General features: G+C 38.8%; 1 protein-coding gene across 9 annotated transcripts in view; it reads left to right on the top strand.

The window, feature by feature from the left end:
* Positions 1 to 18465, top strand: part of Atat (alpha-tubulin acetylase) — a 179644-nt gene that overhangs the window by 68103 nt on the left and 93076 nt on the right. For 2 of the 9 annotated variants that reach the window (XM_073987425.1, XM_073987421.1), the window contains one exon: positions 13919 to 14128. The exons of the other annotated variants lie outside the window; for them this stretch is intronic. The gene's annotated coding sequence lies outside the window, so the exon portion shown is untranslated. Of the gene's footprint in view, positions 1 to 13918; positions 14129 to 18465 lie in introns of those variants that run through there. 9 annotated transcript variants of the gene reach the window in all.

The raw sequence follows: 18465 nt of genomic DNA, 5'->3' as shown, positions 1-18465 counted from the left end.
AAAGTGTTTGAACCGCAAATCAGGTGATTACCTTTGGATTATGGAATTTGTACTTTGTGAAAGAAATCCCAACACATGTAATGACGGTGTGTTGGTATGTTATGTTTGTCATTCCTTTTGTGCATGTACTATAGTTGGGTAATTTAGTTTGTAGTTCACTGTACTAGATCCAAAACGTATGAGTATACTGGGAATATGTTGCCGAGCCCAGTGAGTCGTTACTAGAATACGAGACTCCCCAGCAGTCGCACGCAGCATTTAACACCAGCCGTTGCTGTTCCAATCCCTGAAAATGCATCCGTTTTGCAATGGCTGAACCGAAGAGGTGCGCTATTTATTTTAATCGACAAATTTGTCACCGTTAGCAAAGACTCTCAAGGCTTTACTCCTTTCCAGCGTCGGAAATAGTTATCCAGTTGTCCATCATCAGCATTGGTTCCGTAAGCAGCACAAATGAGGACATGAGCAGACAAGCCTCCGGCCATGATTGAAACGTTAGATAATCAACTATGTATGTGGACGCCAGTTGTTTGTGAAGTTCAGAAAAAATAAGTCAAAGACCCAAAGGGTAACACAGGGGGTTCCCCAAGTCGGGGTGATATCTACGGAGCTGTTTAACTTCTAACTTTCTGAAATTTCACACATACAACTGATTGTACGACCTATAAGTTCGGATCATATCGTTGATGACGTACATAGGTTTAACAATTACGTAGCTGACATAGTGCAGTTCTTCCATCTAAGGTATATGAAAATGCCTGTTCACCATCGAAGTCAGGCCCAACTCCATAATATTGGGCATAACGTTCGACAGCATGTTTTAGTCGTCCGCGTCAACCACAGCTATTTGCCACAAGATTAGAAGTAGGGCTTCAAGTCGATGGCGGCACCACTTGGGATACACACAAAGAAACCTTGTTGACCTCTTATAAGGGTACCTCAAATTTGTTCTATTTTTAACTCTTATGTCACACGTTGAAACTTTCTTGAGGGACTTTCTTGAATTTATGGGTAGGAAGGAAGAAAGGGAGCTCCTTCACTTCCATTCTCTTCAAAAAGCTGCGAAAGTTGCATGTGAAAGTTTCAACGTGTAGCATAAGAGATGCTTTTCCATTTTAAAACTGATCAAAAAATTCTCTGGTATCTACCATATCATACCATAACCACACAATTATTTCTTTGTTTACATTTTGTAGGGAATCATTCTTTGGACGTTCCTCCGCCATTTAATTACCAACCAATGTAAATATTGAATACTTGAATTGCAATTTAATTTTTTTTTTGTTTTGAAATGTTTTTTCTTTGTCACATTAACCTCAAGCAAATAATTTATCCGTTGGATTCGTGTGTGTGTGTGAGAGTGTTCGTGTTTTTTTTTTTCTTAACGTCAATAACAAATCGCCGTTCGCTCTCAAAACTGCCCAGTTTATGGTAATGGCCTACATTTGTTATGCAGTTTTAACGTGAAATTGCATTAACAACAAGAACAACAACAAAATAAAATTGCAGTAGTGCAAAAAACTGTGAAAGAACATTTCTGTTTTCATAACAACATAACAAGCTCGAGCTCTGTTTATTAGTCGAGACGGAGTGTTATTGTTGTTTTGATTTGTGTCTGTATTTTCTTTGTTTCGTCACCAGAGTTGTGCTATCTTCAGTCCACAAAGAGTATTGCTTAATACTTTTATCATATGCGGTCATTAAACTTTACTGCAGTGCAATGGAATGGCATAATTTTAACTCAGACGTGTTCTTCTTCGAAATGAAAATGTTTTCTCCCGAAAAATGATCGTAATTTGGTCATGGTTGGGGTAGACTCCACTTCCATAGACACCTATTAAGTAATAATTACCCAACAAATTCTTTTTATAGCAACGACAGTATCCTCCTTCCAATCGGCAATGGCTTCCATCACAAACGATTGTTAGCACATGCATATGTAAATCGGAAGTTAGTTGTTTTTGGCTTTGAATGTTAACATGTTGTAATAACATTTTCATGTGTTGTCGTGGAAAAGTCACAGCCAGAATCACGATCACACGGAGGCGAGTTCTTCAATACCCGGAATACCTGCTCAGGATTCTTTTGGTCGGTGTAGGGACGGAGAATCAGAACCAATATGGATGTGCATTGTTTGCCACATTCGCATCCACCACACTCAAACTTGGATGTGTGCCAATAGATGCCGGGAGTGGATGCATCTCAGGGTATGCTATGGACTATGTTGCTGCATGCTGCGTCAACACAGCCCCAAGTGATTTGTCGTCGCCGCCATCAGAATACGAGACTTTCCCAAAGTCCCCCAAAACAAGCGGCCGCACACGCAGCACTTGAAACCAGCCATTGCTTCCCAATCCCTGAAAATTCATCCTTTTTGCACTTTAATTCCAATGGACTCCAAGGTAAGATCGTGGAAATAGTGGATTTCATGAGTCGAAAGAATATGAAGGTCACAGCGGTACAGGAAACCAAGATCAACACCAACTGCAGCATGAAGGATCGCATCAGAAGTGCTGTTGGGAGATTAGCTTTCCTATTGCTCCAGTCTGTTCAATACAGCCTGGCTCTAATGACCCATACATGGAATGTATATCACCCCAGTCAAATGTGGAACTGTCGAGGTAGAGTTTCTTAATGTATACATCCCCACGATAAATAGCTGTACTCCATGATATATGCCCAACATTAGCCCGCTTTTGGAAGGTCAAAGCCGCCAGGTCTTGCTAGACTCATCATGAGTTGTGATATTCGGTCCTCGGCAATAATCAGAAGGGTATAGTGCTGCCTGAGCAGATTGATCGCTCTACGTTTTGCACAGTCAATGATAAGCGGAGAGTTCCACAGTTCGCCAGATACAACAATCGTGTCATCCGGTCTGGCAAATGACGTCACTAGGCTACCAGTCGTTTCTTTTGGGTCAGACCATCTCACCACAATTGTCTCCATCAACAGACCGCCTGATTTCAGCACCTCTGAACCCCGTACTTTCATCAATTATGGGAAAGATAATTGGTCTAGTTTCAGAGAGTTAACTAATCAGCGCTTCAGAGATCTGTCCAACCCTTATAATGTTCGGGTAGCAGAAACATGCCTTATACCTGCTGGTCGAATACCCGAAGTGAGACCGAATTTCCCAGCAGAGGTGACGGGATTACCAAATAAGCTTGATGAGCTTCTTCGAGCCAAACCCAATCGTAGACCACCAGAGCAAGTATGACATGTTTGAAGAATGTTTAAAAAAAATTTTAATTTCGAGGAGCCCGGCCCCATGCCCCCTCCCCTTCGTACGTCCCTGATTGGGTGTTATTGTGAGATCCATCTTAAATACATATGCTGGATAGGACACACACCCACCCAGGCATGTCAGCAGGGATCTTCGTGATCTAAAGAGAGAGGGGTTTATGTTAAAAGAGAAAACCGCTTGATCAATAAGCCTGTCATTTCTGAAAGGCTGAACTCCTATTTGACATATCTTACCACAAATATCCGCCATTAAATCTACGACCACTCTGTTCACCACATGCATACCGAGGTGAGAACAGAGTTGAATGTCACGGTCGATGATAGCAGAATTCTGATTACAAACTAGGGATCGAATTCGACAGCATGTACACGTCGTCCGCACATGCCACAGTTATCTAGGACAAGCTGAGAAGAAGAACGAAGTCCTCAAGTTCCTAGCCGGCAGTACTTGGGTGTAGATAGAGAAATCTTATTGACCACATGTAACGCGATAGGTCGGTCTGTGGCCAACGAAGCTTTACGACAGCGATCAAAACGTTAGTCGGACTATCGGGAGAGATCTTCATAATCTAGAAAGAGAGGACCAGCGTTACAAGATAGAACCCCTAGATCAACAAGTCGGTCAAGAAGGTTTAAATAGCATTCATATGGATGCAGTCGCAAATATCATGTGAATGCGGTCCTCGGCAAACAACCTCATCTATCGCAACAGAGGGCCGTCAGTTGCCACTACAAACCAGAGTGGTTTTGGTTCAACTATGCTCGGGATGGTGCAGCTGCTTGAATTCCTATAGGGCAAGGATCGATGACACCGTACAAAATAGGATCCCCCAAAATGATCCATGATAGGGGGCGTGACACTCGAATTGGTCATTTTTTAGACATTTTTCTTGCAAATGTTCGAATATTGTCCGCTCCTTCACCTGAGCAGCTTCCTTCTTGATAGCTCTGTGGATTTCCAAAGGAGAAGGAGAAGGCCTTTCCAAAGGAAAGGGCGCTCCTTAAAACCCTTTTCAAAGGAAAGTATGCGGTTTAAGACCCTTTCCAAAGGAAAGGGTGCTCCTTAAAACCCTTTTCAAAGGAAAGTATGCGGTTTAAGACCCTTTCCAAAGGAAAGGGTGCTTCCTGAGAGTCTTTCCAAAGGAAAGGGTGCTTCCTAAGAGCCTTTACAAAGGAAAGGGTGTTTCTTAAGGCCCTTTCCATAAGAAAGAGTGCTTCATAGGACCCTTTAAAAAGGAAAGGGTGCTCCTAAGAGCCTTTCCTAAGGAAGGGGTGCTTCCTAAGAGTCTTTCCAAAGGAAAGGGTGCTTCCTAAGAGTCTTTCCAAAGGAAAGGGTGCTTCCTAAGAGCCTTTACAAAGCAAAGGATGTTTCCTAAGAATCTTTCCAAAGGAAAGGGAGCTATCTAAGAGCCTTTCCAAAGGAAAGGGTGCTTCTAAGGCCCTTTCCATAAGAAAGAGTGCTTCATAAGACCCTTTAAAAAGGAAAGGGTGCTCCTAAGAGCCTTTCCTAAGGAAAGGGTGCTTCCTAAGAGCCTTTCCAAAGGAAAGGGTGCTTCTTAAGGCTCTTTCCATAAGAAAGAGTGCTTCATAAGACCCTTTAAAAAGGAAAGGGTGCTCCTAAGATCCTTTCCTTAGGAAAGGGTGCTTCCTAAGAGTCTTTCCAAAGGAATGGGTACTTCTTAAGATCGTTTCCAAAGGAAAGGGTACTTCCTAAGAGTCTTTCCAAAGGAAAGGTTGGTTCCTAAGAGTCTTCCCAAAGGAAAGGGTGCTTCCTAAGAGCCTTTACAAAGGAAAGGGTACTTCTAGGAACCTTCCTAAGAGCCTTTACAAAGGAAAGGGTACTTCTAGGAACCTTCCTAAGAGCCTTTACAATGGAAAGGGTACTTCTAGGAACCTTCCTAAGAGCCTTTACAAAGGAAAGGGTACTTCTAGGAGCCTTCCTAAGAGCCTTTACAAAGGAAAGGGTACTTCTAGGAGCCTTCCTAAGAGCCTTTACAAAGGAAAGGTTGCTTCCTAAGAGCCTTTACAAAGGAAAGGGTACTTCTAGGAGCCTTCCTAAGAGCCTTTCCAAAGGAAAGGTTGCTTCCTAACACCCTTTGCTTTGGAAAGTGTGTTTCCTAACACTCTTTCCCTATAAAAAGGAAAGGGTGCTTCCTAAGAGGCTTTCCAAAGGAAATGGTGCTTCCTAAGAGCCTTTCCAAAGGAAATGGTGCTTCGTAAAGGGTGCTTCTTAAGAGCCTTTCCAAAGCAAATGGTGCTTCCTAAAGGGTGCTTCCTAAGAGCCTTTCCAAAGGAAATGGTGCTTCGTAAAGGGTGCTTCCTAAGAGCCTTTCCAAAGCAAATGGTGCTTCCTAAAGGGTGCTTCCTAAGAGCCTTTCCAAAGGAAATGGTGCTTCCTAAAGGGTGCTTCCTAAGAGCTTTTCCAAAGGAAATGGTGCTTCCTAAAGGGTGCTTCCTAAGAGCCTTTCCAAAGGAAATGGTGCTTTCTAAAGGGTGCTTCCTAAGAGCCTTTCCAAAGGAAATGGTGCTTCCTAAAGGGTGCTTCCTAAGAGCCTTTCCAAAGGAAATGGTGCTTCCTAAAGGGTGCTTCCTAAGAGCTTTTCCAAAGGAAATGGTGCTTCCTAAAGGGTGCTTCCTAAGAGCCTTTCCAAAGGAAATGGTGCTTTCTAAAGGGTGCTTCCTAAGAGCCTTTCCAAAGGAAATGGTGCTTCCTAAAGGGTGCTTCCTAAGAGCCTTTCCAAAGGAAAGGGTGCCTAAGGAAAGGTTGCTTCCCAAGAGCCTTTCCAAAGGAAAGCGTGCCTAAGGAAAGGTTGCTTCCTAAGAGCCTTTCCAAAGGAAAGGGTGCCTAAGGAAAGGTTGCTTCCTAAGAGCCTTTCCAAAGGAAAGGGTGTCTAAGGAAAGGTTGCTTCCTAACACCCTTTGCCTTGGAATGTGTGCTTCCTAACACACTTTCCAAAGGAAAAGGTGCTTCCTAACACACTTTCCAAAGGAAAGAGTGCTTCCTAACACCCTCCAAAGGAAATGATGCTTCCTAAGACTTTTTCCAAATGAAAGGGTACTTCTTCAGACCCTTTACAAAGGTCTTTGTTTGGTTTTGGTCTTCTTTTTGGTTTTCTTTTAAAAGAGTATTTTGATGTTCTGGTCAGGTATTGAACCGGATTGATTGCAAGGCGGACGCACAGTGGAAAAAAATACCGATCTAGCGCGCCAAAAGTCAAAAAAATCACATACGCCAATTTAAAAATGATTGTTGAAGTATTAATCTAAGGCGTCCACAGAATGCAACGACATTTAAAATAATTTGTTTTGCATCAGTCTAAGAGGAATAACGGTCCGTTTTTGGTTGACATTTTTTTTAACTAGTTTTCATAATATAGTTTAGTAGTAAATTTGTGATCGTCGCATGGACTCTTCTTACAAAGTAATTTTAAAGCTTTATTGAATTTAACATTTCGCGGAGCAGGTGATTTAAAAAATGTTGAATATAAGATGTTATTTATTGCAACTCGGATTTTACACTTAACACATGTGACATCCGATTTTTTTCCAAATTGAGCACTTTGTTAAAGCTATTACTAAGGAGTGTCGCGTGATGGCGCGTAGATTTTTTATTTTATTTTTAGTACACATAGTTCTTAACTAATTTGTAAAATTTTAGCTGCAACAAACTGCAACATTTTATTTTATTACTATTTTTATTAATATCATTTTTTATGTAAAAATGCTGAAATTAGAGCGGTACCTTTCTATGGGGGCCATATCCATGCGTGTACCTGTGCCAAAAATTCTCCGTCGGAATATTTTATACCACCAACGAAGACTAAATGTCAACTTTCAGCTATATCGGTTGGATAATATGGCTAAAACCTCCAAAATTACCGAAATCGGTGGTACCGGTCAATGAGGGCTATATGAAAACATGGTCCTATACCGAAAATGTTTATAGGAGTGTATGCATAACCCCCACGGAGACTAAATACCAAATCCTAGCCGTTTCGGTTGGATAATGTGGTAGAAATCTTTAAAATACCGAAAATCGATAGGTACCATTCTACGGTAAAAATACAAATTTACCAAATATATTAATAAATGAAGTAACATTGTCAATTTATAGCTGTTCATATCGAATTTATGGACAAACATACAATAAAACATATACTTTTACTTTTGGCGCGCTAAATCGGTACTTTTTTCCACTGTGGGACGTCCTTACCACTGCCCCATGGTAGCTTCCGAATATTTATCATCCAAATTGCAATTTCCTTACCAAATTAATTACTTTTACTGGGGAACATAAATATAAATTAAAAACGTTTTTTTGAATGTTGGACTTTCCTGCAGCCCATATCTGATCACATGTGTTATTTTTTTAATTGTTTGTTTGTTTACAGTGGATGGATACCTTTGGAATTTCTAGTTAGTTAATTACAACAACAACAATAGAAATTGATAAACAAATACATATCGTAAAAAGTGTAAACAAATTTTTTATTGGGTACACGAGTTAAAGATTATGACTAGAGGGATCGATCGGGTTGGATTAAAAAAAAGCCCAATTGAGTATATGACTCGCAATTTAGATAATTCCGTTAGAAATTTCTGACAATTAACTCAATTGGTTCAGAAACATCGCGTGAATATTTCACCACATGTTTCATAAGTTCATATCATTTATGCGTTCCCAAAATATGATGATGTAGATGGGACTCCTAGTTCTAGAAGTGTATCCTCTCAATTTGTTCTTTCACACTGGCATTGGCTCCCCTTTTTTCGTAGAGCCAGAGCTGCTTGCCGACATCACTTATAGAACGTTTTTTTTTCTAGCCGAAATACTCAAAAACAAAAAATCTGCTAGCATTTTGCTGAGGGGATTTACCCCAGGCGAAATGTGATTTTCTGAACTTTCTGTATACAAGGGGCGTGTTGATCACTGCACCACGGCGTCAACCCAATTACATATAGAACATATAAAACAATTGGTGATCATCAACACTGATAATAATAATAAAAGCCCCTGAAGTGTTTACTTTAACAATCATATGTTTCCGCTAAGTTACTTATACGATCAATTTGTTTATAAAATATAAACAAATATCAGCTAAGCAATGTTCAAAGCTAATGCCACATAGTAACTATGTATAAATCAAGTTGATAAATGAGTCATAAATGCAAACAAACACACCGACATAACACTATCAATGTAAACACCTGGCGTTTTTGTTGTAACATTGACGTACAATGCCCCCTGGTGTAAGTAGTTAACACGCGAATTACCTGTAAACAAAGTCTCAAATGTAATCCATTGCCTAGGAACTCATACAAACACATACTATCTTTAAAAGGTTGACAACAAACATTCGCCGCTTATTTTCAAAATTACCTTAGCTTAGTTTCTAAGTCACAAACAATTTCTTTGAAGTACATACGACGTTCCACCGTACAAAGTGGAAAAATAACAAAGAAAATACAAATAAATCGAAGCGTATTAGAATATGTAATAAAACAATAACAATACCGTTTTGTCAGTCAAGTGACAATAGAACAATTCTATTGTAAACAAAAATATTCAGACACGTTTTTATTTTGCAATAATTATTGGTATTTTCCTCACGTCAATTGCATGTAACGGAGGTGATGCATCATCATCATCGACATCATCATAATCACTGTTGTTGTCGCCTTTGTCATAATCAACAACGAATCTATTCCCATAGCTGTAAACGTTGTTTGCTTGCAAAGTGTATCAGCTGTCTGACACAGATATTTTCTGTAGAATAGTGGAGGCTGCTAAGTGGTGATCTAAACAGCGATAGTAGACAGTTTTAATACGGATTTGATTGATTTTTGCATATAATTGTCATGCGAATTGAAATGATACATGAATTGTGGCATCTTGCATCATTTATTCGCTTGAAAGAAGACGAAAACAGTACACTCGAAGAAAAAAACTGTAGACAACTGGGCAACGGTAGACAACTAAGGCCACCATGTGTACGGATCAGCCCATTCGGTCCAAATTCAGTTTAACTTCGAGAATGGTTCATATCGGTCTTCTCCTCGGGATGCCTCTACCACAAAACATTTTTCAACATTTTTGTTTTGTGCAGTTTGGAAATCTATCCCGAAACTACTCCTTGTGGTCCTGTTTGCAGCGATATTATGTTTTTTTGTGGACAATTTCTTGCATCCCGACGTAGAGGTCCAAAAGCTCTAATTTATACGGTGAACAACTGAAATGATTGATTGGCGCGATATTTATCTAAAGGAAATGACTCCCAAAAATAAGATCCACTTCTAAAATGGACTATGCCGATGCACTCCTTTAAATACCTCCTCCCCAACACTTTTGAACATACGTCCACAGAATGCCACAAAATTCAGAAAACCCTCTAAATATATAATTTAATATAAGGAAGAATGATATTTGTTGTGTGGCCGTTTTTCCATCTGTTCGTAGATGAAAGTTTCAATTCAAACAGACTGATGGTATATCTCTATCGGCAAACCGACTGATACTTTTTTATACTCTCCACCATAGTATGGAGGGTACATTAAGTTTGTTTTTCTGTTTGTAACACATCGAACTAAACATTTGCAACCATATATAGTATATATGTATATATATTCTTGATCAGGATAAAATTCTAAGACGATTTAGCCATGTCCGCTTGTCCGTCTGTTGTAATCATTTTAGCGTTCGCAATAATTGAGCTAGAGCGCTATATTTTTCCATAGACTGGACAAGATAGAAGATGGACTATATCGGACCACTTTTTGGCATGACTCCCATATAACGGTACCTCCCGATTTTCGGTATTTTGGAGATTTTAACAAAATTTTTTGACCGAACTATCTGTAATTTCACGTTTGGGGTTCACAGTGGTCACAAAATATCTCCACTAAAAACTGTATACATAGTTACATGCCCCCATATAACGGTACCACTCGGTTTTTGGTATTTTAAGCATTTTAGCTACAATTTTTGACCGAACTACCTGTAATTTCACAGTTGAGGCTCCTAGTAATCACAAACCATCTCCACCAAAAACCGTCAACACAGGTCCATGATTTCATATAGCCCCCATATAACGGTACCTCCCGATTTTTGGTATTTTGAGGATTTTGGCTATAATTTTTGACCGAACTACCTGTAATTTGACTGTTGAGGTTTCTAGTAATCGCAAAACATCTCGACTAAAAACTGTCTGCATAGGTCCATTTTGTACAGCCTCCATATAACGGTACCTCCCCATTTTCGGTATTTTTGACAGAACTATATGTAATTCGAAAAACTGTCCACATAGGTCCATGTTTTGGAAGAGCCCCCATATAACGGTATCTCCCGATTTTCGGTGTTTTTTTATTTTAGCTACAATTTTTGACCCAAAACATAGGTCCACACTTTCATATAGCCCCATATAAGGTTCCCGACCAATTGAATACATTTTTTTTACCTTATTTAAGTATCAGTAGTCACAAAATATCTACGCCTAAAATTGTGGACAGGAAAGAAAATAATTATTCCGCTTTAGTCTAGAATATTTTATGGTGGAGGATATAAAAAGTTCGACCCGGAACTTAAAACGTTTTTACTTGCTACTTGTTATTGATGTCCTTTCATCCATTGCTACCTGCGCGAGATGTTTTTTGCATAAACCACTTTTATGAGCGGTCATTATTAAACCCCCTATTTGAAACTTAACGTGACATAGAGGGTGGAAAATACCAAGCAACGGTCCTGATGTGGTTGTTATAACAGTATATGATATAAATTCTCGGAATGTGGCTGTTCCGATGCGTTGTAACAACAAATCTACTAGAGTTGGTGAGTAGGTGTGGGTGGGCAGTTGAAAAGGTGCAGTGTGTCGAGCGTGTCTGTGCCGCATGTTGGTCAAATGTTTTGTACGGTGTCATCGATCTATATGAATATACTAGCAAATGCCCGCTACTTCGTATGCGGAAAGGGAATAAAATATATATAAACAATATTTAATATGGAAATGGTGAACAATGGAGATTTGGTTGTACTAAAACCTTTTTTATTACCAATATTTAATCGATTTAACTCATTTTACTACTGTACACTGTAGTTAGAATTTCAAAAAAAAAAATCTGCCGTATCACACCCCTGCACAACTACCATATTTTTTATTTCGAATTTCCAAAACTGCGACCTCATATCACAGACATACACCAACAGCGACTCATATTGCAAATTTCAGAATTGACTTTGGTTTTACAGCATTCCCTTCCAGTACGAATTTCCAAACACTAAACATTCACTAAGCATTCAAAATTGGCATAAAAATCCACGTTTTCGTATATCCCCATATAACAGTACAACTCGACTTAGTGTATTTTAGAAACAGAACAAATTTATATTTTCCTATTTTCTTTAAATTTGGACCTTTAGTACTCGGAAGATATAAAAGTTTAATTTAAAAAATGAGATATTTTGAAGATTTTATGAAAATTTCCTAAAGGAATTTGTGGCATGAAAGGATAGAAAAACTTTTTTACAAAAAATGTTACTTACATTTCAATTTAGACCTCTTTATTATCAGGGGTAAAAACATTCTAGTCATAACAAATATTTTTCCATTTCGTATTTTTTGCACAAATAGCGTATTTCAATGATTTAATCCTAACTTTGTTTCTACACCCAACACCAAATTTAGAACTATTTAGTACTTTTCGTTCCCCTATAGTAGGTATTTCTCACCTTAACCGTTTACACAATACCTAAATGGTTTTGGTACAAACATGTTACCAAACTTTTCGTACACATAGGTAAACGTTTTACAAATTACTTCCTAATATTCAACATATATCCCAACCGCAATTCACTTTTCCAGCTTTATCTGTTCAGATGAAACCAATAATTATACTATTTAGTACTTTTTGTATAAATAAGTAAGAATTTTCAAACCTCCTCTCTAAACTCCAATTACTAATCCAATACCGAATTTTAAAATTCCAGTTCTACCCCTTTACAAAATTACAAATTGAACAAAATTATGTACCATATAACAAATATCAAAATGTACCAAATTTTGTACCATTAAGCACTTTTTGTACACGACTTTCCAATAACAACTTTCATATATCTGCTCTATCAGTTCACCTAACTCCAAATTATAGCCAATGTAATTCCATTTAGAACTTTTCCACAAGTACGTATTTCCAAAACTAAATCAATCATACACTCCAACAGTAATCTGTTCACGCAAATACAAATTGTATCGAATTTAGTACTGCTTCGTGGACATTAGTACGATTTTCCAAAGCTACCTCCATATCTCAATTCTACATTCCAACAGTAATCTTAATTCTAAATTTCAGGATTCCAGCTCTATCCGTTCACCCAAATCCGAAGTGTACTAAATTTAGTACGTTTCGTGTACTTATAGTTAGAATTTCCAAAAACTTTTCTTTGTTACTTTTCATTTGCGACCCTCATTCCCAATTTAAGGATTCCAGCTCAATCCGTTCACCCAAATTCAAATTGTACTAAATTTAGTACCATTTCGTACTTTTCCCTTTCATTGTTACTTTTCATCAGTAACCCTAATTCCAAATTTCGGGATTCCAACTCTATCTGTTCACCCAATCCAAATTGTACTAAATTTAGTACTTTTCGTGCCCTTATACTTCGAATTTCCAAAAACCTTTCATTGTTAATCTTCATCATGTCCCTTATTCCAAATTTCAAGATTCCAGCTCTATCCGTTCACCCAAATCCAAATGGTACTAAATTTAGTACACTTCAGTACTTTTCGTGCACTTATAATTCGAATTTCCAAAAAGCTGTCATAGTTACTTTCCATTAGTGACCCTCATTCCAAATTATAGGATTCCAACTCAATCCGTTCACCCAAATTCAAATTGTACTAAATTTAGTACCATTTAGTACTATTCGTACCCTTATAGTTCGAATTTCCAAAAACTTTTCATTGTTACTCTTCATCAGTGGCCCTCATTCCAAATTTCAGGATTCCAGCTCTATCCGTTCACCCAAATCCAAGTTGTACTAAATTTAGTACCATTAAGTACTTTCCATACGCATATGTAAAAATTTCCAAAACCATTTCCTTATATCGACACCACTTCTCTACCTTGATTTCCATACCAAATTCCATGATTCTAGCTATATCCGTTCAAAATATACAATTGGTACTAAATTTTGTACATTTTAGTACTTTTCGTACACTTAGAGGTCGAATTTCCAAAAACCCTTTGGTACATCATTCTAGCTCTCCATCAGTTACCCTCATTCCAAATTTCAGAATTCTAGCTCTTCCCGTTTACCTAATACAAAGGGTACCACATTTAGTACCTTTTAGTACTTTTCGTACACTTCTAGGTCGAATTTCCAAAAACCCAGCCTTATCTCACCCCTACACACCAACAGCAACCTACACCCAAAATTTCAACTTTCTAGCTTCAGCGGTTTCGACTGGGCGTTGATGAATCAGTCAGTCAGTCAGTCAGTCAGTGAATACCTCACCTCACTGCTCTTTTATATATATAGATACGGCTGAATCATCCCGAGCTTAGTTGAGCCGCAATTGTTTAAGGCATCTGCGACTGCATCTGTGTGAATGCTATTTAAACCTGCTTGATAGGCTTGTTGATCCAGAGGTTTTCTCTTGTAACGTTGGACCTCTCTTTTTAGCCCATGAAGATTCCTCCTGGCCTGGTGATAAGGATATGCTGATTAGGATGGCTCTCACGGTAACACCCGAGCAAGTACTGTGACGAGGGTATGCCATTGTGTTGCTGTACTGGAAGAATCTTTGTCTCCTCATGTAGATGGTCCACTGAAGACTTGAGGAGGCACCCTGTTGCAGCGGAGATATTTTGTGACCACCGATACCTAAATAAGGTAAAAAAGCATAACAAAATGTATTCAGATTTGAATATTTTTCCATCGTGTTGCACTTATATCCGTGGACCATACTGACGCCGCATATCTTACCACAGACCGACCTATCGCGTTTTTTGTGGTCAACAAGCTTTCTATATCTGCACGCTTGAGGACCTTGTTCCAACATTTCGCCTTGTCGTAGGTAGCTGTGGCATATGCGGACGACATGAACATTGTGTCGAATGTGATCCTATAATTTTGAGGTAGTTTGTGATCGGAATTCTGCTACCATTGACCATGTCATTCAATGCAGTTTTCACCTCTGCCGTCCATGTGGTGAACAGGGTGGCCGTTCGTAGATTTTTAGTGGCGGATATTTATATATTCTAAGGAGTTCAGCCTTTCACAAATGACATCATGGAAGGTACCTAACGCCCAGATCGATCTCAATGCCATCTGAGGGGGCGGAATACTGGAGAGGTAGAGATTAAACAGTTCCGGAGATATCACCCCTACCTTGGGGAACTCCCTGTTTCACTCTAAGGGACTTGGACGACCAGCTGTTTCAGTATTGCCATGGAGATTCCATCAGGGTTTACGACGATTTAGCCTTCCTGATGACATTCGCAACATCATCGATTGTAATTTGTCTTGGTTCATCGTCGGCAGGAAGAGATCTAATGCAACGTAATACTCTTCTCTTCGCCCTGTTACTCCCGGGGCGCTCAACAAACTGTCGCACTTTTTCGGATCAGTCAGCGTAACGTCGCCAAACGTCTTCTTTCCAGGGTTCTAGAGTGATATAACCGTTACCAACAATTTACTTATTCCGGCTGCAATGTTCCAACTCTTCAGAAGATTCCGCTTATGTTCACCGACCAATCTGTTAACTTCCAATGCCAGCTCACTGAACCTGGGGTCGAAGGTGTTGGCACGACGAAGTTCATCATGTTCATCTGCTAATACCGCCGCCTCTGCTGGGGAATTTGGTCTCACTTCGGGTATTCGACTAGCAGGTATATGGCGAGCGGCAGCAGAATTGATTATGTCTCGGAACATCCTTTCCGCTACCCGAACATCAGAAGAGTTGGGCGATCTCTTCTTTCTTCTTTATTTGCGGATCCGTTTTTCGGATATTAAGCGACCATACAATGTTATAGTATTACATTTGAATATGTTTTAATATTTTATATTATGAAATTATTGACAGCTCTCGGTTTTTAGCAGCATGTAGCAGATTTGTTTCACATCTGTATCCTGTCCACTCTTGGATGTTACTTAGCCAGTATATCTCTCTTCTGCCTCTTGGTCGTTGTCCTTCTATGGTACATTTAATAATACATTGCATAAACTTGTATTTATCATTCCTCATCAAGTGTCCAAGGTATGCGGTTTTTCTTGATTTGACAGTGTGGAAGAGTTGTCTGTCGAGATGCATTCGTCTTAGAATTTCTTGGTTTGAAGTGTGCGATGTATAGGGCACCTTTAGAATTCTTCGATAGACCCATATTTCAAAAGCTTCAATTTTTTTTTGATCTGCACTTTTGATGGTCCTAGTTTCTACAGCATATAGTAATATAGACCAAATATAGCATTTTACAAATCTAATCTTGGTTGCGAGACTTATTTCGTGGTTGGTAAGTGTGTTTTTGTATTTAAAAAAGGCGTTTCTGGCCATCTCCACTCGACGCTTAATTTCGTTTGATATGTTCCATTGATCGTTAATTAAAACGCCAAGGTATATACAAGATTTTACACGTTTGATATTTTCGTTCTTGATAATTAGTGGCGTTTCAGAACTTACATCTTTTCGACTTACAACCATGTATTTTGTCTTTTTTATATTTATTTTGATGCCATATTTTTCGCTTACGAGAGTGAGCTTGTCTAGGAGCTGTTGTAGTTCAGTTATACTGCTAGCAATAATTATGGTATCATCAGCGCAACGTATGTTATTTATAATTTTACCCTGAACTCTTTTCCCGATCCGTTCTCCTTCAATTGACTCTTGAAATATTTTTTGGGAGTATATATTAAAGAGGAGCGGGGATAATATGCACCCTTGCCTGACTCCTTTTGATATGGGAATTTCGTCTGTCAGATCTCCATTTACTTCAATTCTTGCCTTTTGGTGCCAGTATAAATTTCGTATGCATCTGATCTCTTTTTCCGGTATTTCTATTCCCCTCAGTATATCGATTAATTTGTCGTGTTGGACGCTATCAAATGCCTTTGCATAATCGATGAAACATATATAAACATCTTTTTGGACTTCCCGGCATTTCTGTACCAGTACTTGAAGGGATAATAGGGCTTCTCTGGTACCCATACCTTCCTTGAAGCCGAACTGTGACTCTCCCATAGCGCTTTCACATTTGGCGTATATTCTTTTGTGAATTATTCTCAAAAACATTTTTAATATGTGGCACATAAGGCTAATAAGCCTGTAGTCAGAACACTTTTGTGCGTTCGATTTCTTCGGTATCGCAATGAAAGTTGAGTTCAACCAATCGTTTGGATATTGACCAGTATCATACACATGATTGAAAAGTTGTACAATGAGTGATATGTTGTCTTCATCTATAAGTTTTAAGATTTCAGAAGGAATTTCATCAGGTCCGGTTGATTTCTTGTCCTTTAGTGATTGTATCGCATATTCCACTTCGGATTTAGTGATTGGATTTCCTGTTATAAAAGTATTTATGTCCTGGTCATATCTTGATCGTTGGTCGTCAGTGAATAATTGTTCAATATAGTTTTTCCATTGATCCTTTATGTGTGATGTCTCGAAAATGGGCTGGTTGTTGTCATCCGTTAGTACTGCTGGTGATGCCTTCCTATACACTCCTGCGGATTCTTTTAGTTTTTTATGTAGGTTATAATCGTCATGAATGTTTTGCAGATATTCAATTTCTCTACATTTTTGATTTAGTAGTGCATTTTTTGCTGCTCTGGTAGCGGTACGGATTTCCTTGTTGATTTCCCAGTAACGTTCGTAGTCAACGTTTTTATATTTCCTTCGTTCCACACGAAGCTCCATAATTTCGTCGTTCATCCATTCTTGCTGTGTTCTTCTCGTACATTTTCCAAGATAATTTTTTGTTATTTCGTACATCGTGTCCTTGATATTATTCCATATATTTTCTACATTGTTTGTATCGATAGCTTCGAGTTTATTATTCATTTGCACCTTCACTTCGTTCCTGGTTGATGGGTTATTGAGTATCTCAGTATTTATCTTGTTATATTTTTTCTTCCCTTTTTTAATTCGTGCAATTTTCAACCGTATATTCAGCATCAGCAGATTGTGGTCGGATGGTACATCAGCTCCTGGGTACGTTGAGCATTTGGTCACACAAGATCTAAATCGGCTGTTAATCAAAATGTAGTCAATTTGATTTCGAATGATATTCCTTCTGCTATCTAATGGTGATCTCCATGTATAAAGCCTTCTGGGATGTAATCGAAATGTTGTATTGGTGATGGTCATCTTAAACTCTTGACAAAATTGAATTAACCTGTCTCCTCTCTCATTTCTTTCTCCAAGTCCATATCTTCCAGTTATACCATTTACTTCATCATTCCCCACTTTGGCATTGAAGTCGCCTTGAACTATTGTTATTTCATGTGATTTCGTCATGTTTAATAATTGACTTATTTCTTCATAGAAATGTTCAACCTCGTCATTATTTCCATCACATGTAGGGGCATATACTTGGATTATATTTAAATTCAAGGGTTTTGCTGATATTTTTATCATCATAGTCCTTTCAGACATTGGGATAGATCCAATTACACAGTCTGCAATGTTTCTTTTGACAATAATGCCTACACCTCTCCTGTGTATCCCTTCCATGTTTCCTGAGTGATATACTACTACATTTTGGGACTGAAAATCGCCGCATTCTGTCCACCAGGTTTCACTCACACCTAGTATATCAATATTAAGTCGATTCATTTCATTGATTGTGTTGTTTAATTTACCGACTTCGTATAAACTTCGGACGTTCCACGTTCCAATGTTTAGTTTTTGGTTGTTTTTACCTCCGGGGATTCTTAGCACCCTCGTTTGGCCGGAGACTGAGGGCCGTGTGTTTTGGTTTGTGTTGTTCATATTGTATGGTTTTATAGGGAAAATTACTTCAGTGGTTTCCCGTTGCCTTCTGAAGGGTTTATAGTTTTCCATCCATTTTTCAGCCGCTCCTCATGGAGTTCAGACGCTGTTTGCTGCCGCTTCACCTGAAGACAGACGCAGCCACCTGTTGGTCCACGAGACGTATTTGATTTCGGTCTTATCACCCATATCTGGGAAGCATTCCCCTATCCGCCACCTGGGGACGCGCCCTATAGGGGTT

Source organism: Musca autumnalis, unplaced genomic scaffold, assembly GCF_047663935.1.
Source record: "Musca autumnalis isolate F117 unplaced genomic scaffold, ASM4766393v1 scaffold_4, whole genome shotgun sequence".
Taxonomy (NCBI): domain Eukaryota; kingdom Metazoa; phylum Arthropoda; class Insecta; order Diptera; family Muscidae; genus Musca; species Musca autumnalis.
Note: the sequence above shows the minus strand (reverse complement) of the source record. Positions and strands in the feature narration are given on the sequence as shown.